Source organism: Streptopelia decaocto, assembly GCF_964273445.1.
Source record: "Streptopelia decaocto genome assembly, chromosome: 2".
In the NCBI taxonomy this organism is placed as follows: Eukaryota; Metazoa; Chordata; class Aves; order Columbiformes; family Columbidae; genus Streptopelia; species Streptopelia decaocto.
The window spans coordinates 42,353,540-42,360,296 of NC_138655.1; the positions used below are offsets into that span (position 1 = coordinate 42,353,540).

Consider the following 6,757-nt stretch of genomic DNA (forward strand, 5'->3'; position numbering starts at 1 on the left):
GGCTGACTGTTCTCATAGTGAAAAATTTTCCTCTTGTGTCTAATGAGATTCTCCCCAGGAGTAACTTGTACCATTAGCAGTCATGTTCTCCATGTGACTCCTTTTAAAAAGGGGGTCTCCATCTTCTTTTTAGCCACCCTGTAAATACTGGAGGGTTCACTCTGTTAAATGATTATATTTGGAGAATTCTGTTGCTTGACAAGGCACAACTGCAGACTCTAATAAAAGACTGGATGTTTCTTGAGTACCAAGAAAACATCACATTTGTTTTAAAAATACTGAGGGATAGTTAGACAATTCTACTTGCAAGATCATTCACCATTTAAAGACATTCTTTTCAAGTACTGATGAAAGAAATATAACTAGGTACTTTAAGGTTCTGTGTATTTCTAGAAAAGTTTATATTTTTAAAAGCTATACTTTTGTCATCCAATTATTGGTCATGAGTCATTCAGTTGCTGAAGTGTATCAGCTGTTAAATGTCCTCTATGTCATACCTGGAATGATCCTCATTCCTGGAATAAAAATTTGGTAGAACCTAAGTCAGAAACCTACAAAAGTTTATAAAGGTGTTCCACTTGGGATGAGATCAGAGTACACATTTATGCTGCACAATCAGACCCCACAAAAGGAAAAGCAGCTCTGCGAAGTGGGATCTAGCTGTGTGGAGAGGGAACTGGGGGTTCTGGTCAACAGCAAGTTGAACATGAGCCAACAGTGTGCCCTGGCAGCCAAGAGGGCCAACCGTGTCCTGGGTGCATCCAGCACAGCATTGCCAGCCGGGTGAGGGAGGTGATTGTCCTGCTCTGCTTTGCACTGGTGTGGCCTCACCTGGAACACTGTGTGCAGTTCTGTGTGCCAGAGTATGAAAAGACATAAAACCAATGGAAAGCGTCCACAAGAGGGTCACAAAGTTGGTGAAGGATTTAGAGGGAAAGCAATATGAGGAGCAGCTAAAGTTATTTGTTTTGTTCAACCTGGAGAAGAGGACACTGAGGAAGGACCTCATTGTGGTCTATGGCTTCCTTACAAGAAGAGGAGGAAAGGTAGGTGCCGATCTCTTCTCTCTGGCGGCCAATGACAGAATCAACAAGAATGGCAGGAAGATGTGCCAGGTGAGGTTTAGGAAAGGTTAGGAAAAGGTTCTTCACCCAGATGGTAGTGGAGCACTGGAACAGGCTCCCCAGAGAGGTAGTCGCAGCTTCAAGCCTGGCAGTATTCAAGAAGAGACTGGACAATGCCCTCGGACACATGGTGTGAAATGGGGGGGTTGTCCTATGCAGGGACAGGAGTTGGACTTGATGATCCTTGTGGATCCATAATATCACCATGTCTCCTGTTGTACCCTCACAAACATGCACAACAGGTGTTTTGCAATACCTGTCTTTTAAGATTTGGAAGCATAAGAAAAAAATATTTACTAGGAAGTCACAAAAAAATGCAAGCTTAAACCAGGGCTGCCATGTAGATAAGAAAGAGGGATGGTTTGGATTGGGTGGCCGAAAGAGGATTCCAACACAGGTCTGACAGTTAAAGAATTAAATGACAAAGAGATCAATGAGAACAACTTTTCATCTTTCCATATCTGGAAATACTTGTTGTCTGTGATTAAGTATAAAGAAAAGCACTGGAATGGCTTAGTGTGAGCAAACGCCAGTACTGGAAGCATTGGGTCTATATGGCACTTCTCTTCCTACAGACAGCTGAAGAAATTTCTGCTTCTCTGCCAAAGTGTGGCTTGGTGACTACTGGGGTAAGGGTTTTCAAAAAATAGATGGCTTTAAAATAAGGAAAGTGGATGGAAAGAGTTTATGATTTTAGCAATACTTAAAATTATTGAACTGAAATGCAAAATCTAAAGTTTCTCTTGTTTTTAGAGCTAACCCAAATTGCTTTAAGAATTCATTTATATAATGAAGCAAAGTCATAAAGTTGGGTCAGAATTCCCACTTTGGGTATTGGGAATACTGAACACTTAATAGTTGAGTATGGCTTTTATAACTGAGGTGTATTTTGTTAACACACCAAAGCAAAAGACTTGCCACAGGTTTTTTTAATTTTACGGGGTGAGAAGCAGGCTAAGCCACTGAATTTATATGCCTCCTCTGTGATGGGTCTTGAAGACTCTGAATTAGCTCCTGTTGTTTAAGCTGACTCCAGGGTTCCAAATCTAGTTCCTGCTTTAATTCCAGATATTCCTTTCAGATCCCTTCTGAAGAAAATAAAGGTTATAGTGAGGAAAATACCGTGCAAGTACTTACAGCAAATGAACACAGTAGACTAAAAAAGACTCAAGTTCTGAGATGGTAAAGCAAATATTGATTAATGTTAAGACAAAGTAACACCCGCTTCCTCCTCCTCCTCTGCACAGACACACAACTTGTTTACAAAAGTGCTTTGTAGTGACTGCTGCTGGTGTCACTCCGTCCCATGCCCCAGAGCTATCACCGGGCCTCATGGGAGATGTGACTACAGCATCGGACATGGGACTGTTTGTTCACTCACTTTCTGTGAAGAGAGTTTTGAACTGTGTTTTGAATAGACAGCATTTTCTTTGTGTGGTTGGTAAATAACACAGAGCAAAGTTAGTCAGCAAGTTGCATAGCTTCTGCATTCTGATTCTTTGGAGCCCTTTTGTACCAAGCTTGACAGGATGTTTTTAACAGAATGTGACCTCACTGGGATACCAGAGGTAAGGAAAAAAAAGTTATTTGGGCTGTTGTGGAATATTTTGCACAGAGCTGACCAAAAGGACTGCTTTAAAATGTCTCTTGGAAGGAATATGGTTTCATGGAGATCCAGTCAACACCTTGTTCACTGCAAATCAATGTCTTTCACTCCTTTGTAACTTATAGGAAGTCTTAGTAAGATTTTCTATTTCGCTCTTACAGGAAAAAATGCTGATTTGCAAATCTCGGAATGATTATGTACTTGCTCTAATGTGTTGAGCATAGGCCCAGTTCAAGTGACAGAACATCAAAATGTTTTCTTTCTAACACAGAACAGAATAAGCAGATCAGATCCAGTTGTTCATCCAAGTCTGAGAAGCAGCAGTGCAAGAATTGGAACAGTGGCAAGACCAGGTGACAACAATCTTCTGGACACCTGTACTCAATCACTGGGTAAAGGTAAGAAGGAAAAAAAGTAACAAACCAAACCAAAACAGTATCAATGTACTTTCTGTGTAAGATCATGCATAGATTATCATCACAGACTTTAAAACTGAGGCTGCCACTTGTAGTTTTGCTTGGAGGTAGAACAAAAAGGGGGCTATGGTACCCTGGGGGATGCCATGTGGGGTGAGCATTCCCTCCTGTCCCTCTGCTGGGCAACACCATGGAAATGCGGGAGACCCAGCACCTTTCTGCAATGGTGGGGAAAGCCCTGCTTGCTACCATCTTGTCAGGGTCCTTAGTGTGTTGCTTGTGGTTGCAAACACTGACAGCATTAGAACGTAGTGATGCAAGGTTTAGTGGCGGTAAAAGAAAAGAGAGAAATCTGAGTGTTCAAAAAGTCAGGGGGAGATGAGTAGAAAAAAATCCACATAGAAGTAGTTCAAATATGTATTTATATAGGATAAAAGTGTTATAGATTCATGCTTAATGATCTGAGTGATTTGTTTCTATTCACAATCTGCAGAGATTTCTACAAAAAATTAAAGAAAAACGTGTTTTTACACAAAATAGCTTCACGAGTAATAGGCTCATTGCTGTTCTGAAATTAACAATATGTGATCTGCTTTAATATGTATACCAACAGAACAACAAAGCTTCATTGTTTTTGTGGTCAGCAATTGTTTTTTTCCAGCCAGTACAGGTGACTTACAAAAAAAAAATTGTTTTGAGTCACTGATAAGTGAGAGGAAATGAAGTTCCCACCATATGTAGAACTGTTATTCATACTTAAAGACTTGCATAACAAAGAATTCTAAAAATAGGCCTTTAAAATTGGAAAGTTTTGAGTGCTGCTGACAATGAAAGTGTGCTTTGGTAAATGAGGATGGAAAAGTTTGCTCATTAACTTATGACTAACTAAAGTTGTTCTTTACTCTAAGGCACATAAAGAATTAGAGATTTGTTTTTTCTTGTGATCAGTTATAAAGTGGATGGGTTGAATTTCTTTTAGTATTATAAAAGATGCGATGATCATATCACTGTTCCGAGTAGGACAGGGTCTTACAGGGTCTTTGGAAGAGATCTGAAAGGAATATCTGGAATCAAAGACTTTACTTTAACAAAGCATTTACATTGATACTTGTGTAATGTCAGACTTGCTACTGTACTTTGATCCACTGGCGTGTGGTAGATAAGCTGCCAGCTGTCCTAATTAGAGCAAATATTTCTTCTGAAGAAGCTTCTAGAGACAAGCCTGTTCTCTGAAGCAGAAATCTGTTAAATGGGGATGACTGAATTATGATGAATTTATATTCACAACTTTGGTATTTGTGTTGCAGTAATACTTCTGGTCCCCATCATGGGTCAGACACTATGTATTGTATGATTCACCAGATTTTATATACCAAACAGCTAATGATGCAGACATGAGGTAGAAGTTGAATAAAACAAGTGTAATAAATTATTCAGTCAAAAAATACACCTGAAGTGTTAAGATGCAGTTTTCTGACTTTGATATTTTTCTACAGCTGGATATGTACTGTAAGGGTTTTTTTAAATGATGATTTTTCATAGTGTCTCACTCGCTATATGTAAACTGCCACCACGATTTGGAAGCTTGATTGCTTTTTGACCTTCAGTCAGGGAGAAGTTGGCAGAGTGGGGTACAGTTTACTTTATCTCCAAATTTGAACAAGTCAGTGCAAAAGTTCAATAGAAGTAAGCTGTTTAATATTTATGAAAGCTATGATGGATAAACCAGCAGAGGTCAGTACACAGTGCTGAAATAGAAGCTGAGTTCCAAAGCTTTATGTATTTATGCTCCGCTTTTGATCTTTAACTTTCTTTTAAAATATGGTAAAGGCTTACAGTGGCTTACAGTCAATATTTCTGCCCTCTTCAAAAGACAGATTAAAAATACTTGGGATGATATGATAATGACAGACTTCTTAAACAGAGCAATTTAAGCAACAACATGTGTTTTCCAGCATATTATAGCTCGCAGAGAGATGCTGGAAACCTTATTTTGTGGAATGGTTCTTGAAAACAATGTGTAATATTTATTACATATATGGCAGTGATGAATGCATCTAGACGATGATTACGTCACACAAAATAAGGAGAAAGGTTAACTTTTAGGAACCCAGTTTTCACATACTTGAAGGTAAAGAAGCAAATTTTTTTTTTTTTTAATTTTAGGTAATAAGTTTGGATAATTATCATTAAATGTTGTTTTAAAGGTATTTTCTTAGTGCATATACACATATATACAGAGAGAGGGCTCTGTATATACAGGCTCTGTATATGAAGTTGAATTATCTTTTGTTTCACCTTTTAAAGCTATTGTTTGCTCATGGTTTCCTTTTGTGATTTAAAGCAAGTAAAAGAATCACCTCGTATCGTCTGTGCATGAAAAGATCCTCCAACATACATGAACTGCAAAAGCTCATCACTGAAAAGCTTCTGTTCAAGCTGCTTTCTGTGCATCTAGAAAGAGCAACCTGCCTGTCCCCATTCTGTTTTCTTGCACTTCAACTAAGTACTTTGAAAACTACTTTGCTCTTACACTGTAATTGTTGAATATTAAAGAATTACAAAACATATTTATCACCAGATAGATATGGTATGTCCTATTTCGATTTCAGTACTGACTTGTATCTGCTGTCTATGACCTTAAGGAGAAATTTCCTAGTATATTCAGGGATAACAAAACTATACAAACAGGAAAAAAAAAATTAAAATTCTCTTCACTTGTCCTGCTTACTTCTTTAAATTGATTATGGAGCCATTGGACACCATAATTTCTTTTTATGTGCTTTATTATGCACTTGAAAGTGACAAGTACTAGACAGGGACTCCACAATTCTTTCTCATGGGCACTTGTGTTGTGTGCCATTAGAGTCAGAAGGTTTAAGTGTGAGCACAGTTCAGAGGGCTGTAGGAGAGGATTACTGCAGGGGAGGGATTCTCTGTGATCACTGTAAGAGCCATCAACAGTATAAACTGTAGTAGAAAAGAGACAGAGATGTCATAAACTGCTGTTGAGTATCTGCCCAATGATGTGTTTTTTTCCACACTTTTGTCACTGTAATATCGTATCACAGATCTTGCAAAAGTTGTCCCGTTGTAGGTGTAGTGTAAAATCCAGGTTTTGGCGAAGTCACTGGAAGTCTTGATGTTGAATCAGTGGTGAGACCAGGAGTTCCACAGGCTTGTTTCAGCATATTTTTTCCCCTGAGGCAAATAAAACCTAGAAATAAACTGATTTCCTTCATAGCACAGGGTCCAGTCTGACAGCGTGAAAGATGAGTGTTGCCGTGTTAAACGACAATTTCCATTTTTAGTCCAAATTCTTTACCAAAGGCTTGGATTCATTTCCATTCAATTCAGTTTAGTTCTTCACCACTTAAAGGGAAGTGGAGAAACAACTTCTACTACCTATTTCACTCTTGGTTTGACTGTGATTTGAGGAAATAGTCTTGAATCCAAAAGACAAACACACCCTGTTTTCCCAGGTAAAATTCTCATGTCCATACCATTTTGACACATGATATTTTCATATTGTCTTTTTCACATCTCTCTCTTTTTTTTTTTTTTTTTGTTGGGTAAAAAGGATGCAAGAAGTTGTATTTTGCTGAGCCACA

General features: G+C 38.4%; 1 protein-coding gene across 1 annotated transcript in view; it reads left to right on the forward strand.

Annotated features, from left to right (window-relative positions):
• The window catches only part of ST18 (ST18 C2H2C-type zinc finger transcription factor), a 180,115-nt gene that overhangs the window by 11,281 nt on the left and 162,077 nt on the right, over positions 1 to 6,757 (forward strand). The window contains exon 2 of the mRNA XM_082044958.1: positions 3,002 to 3,128. The gene's annotated coding sequence lies outside the window, so the exon portion shown is untranslated. The remainder of the gene's footprint in view (positions 1 to 3,001; positions 3,129 to 6,757) is intronic.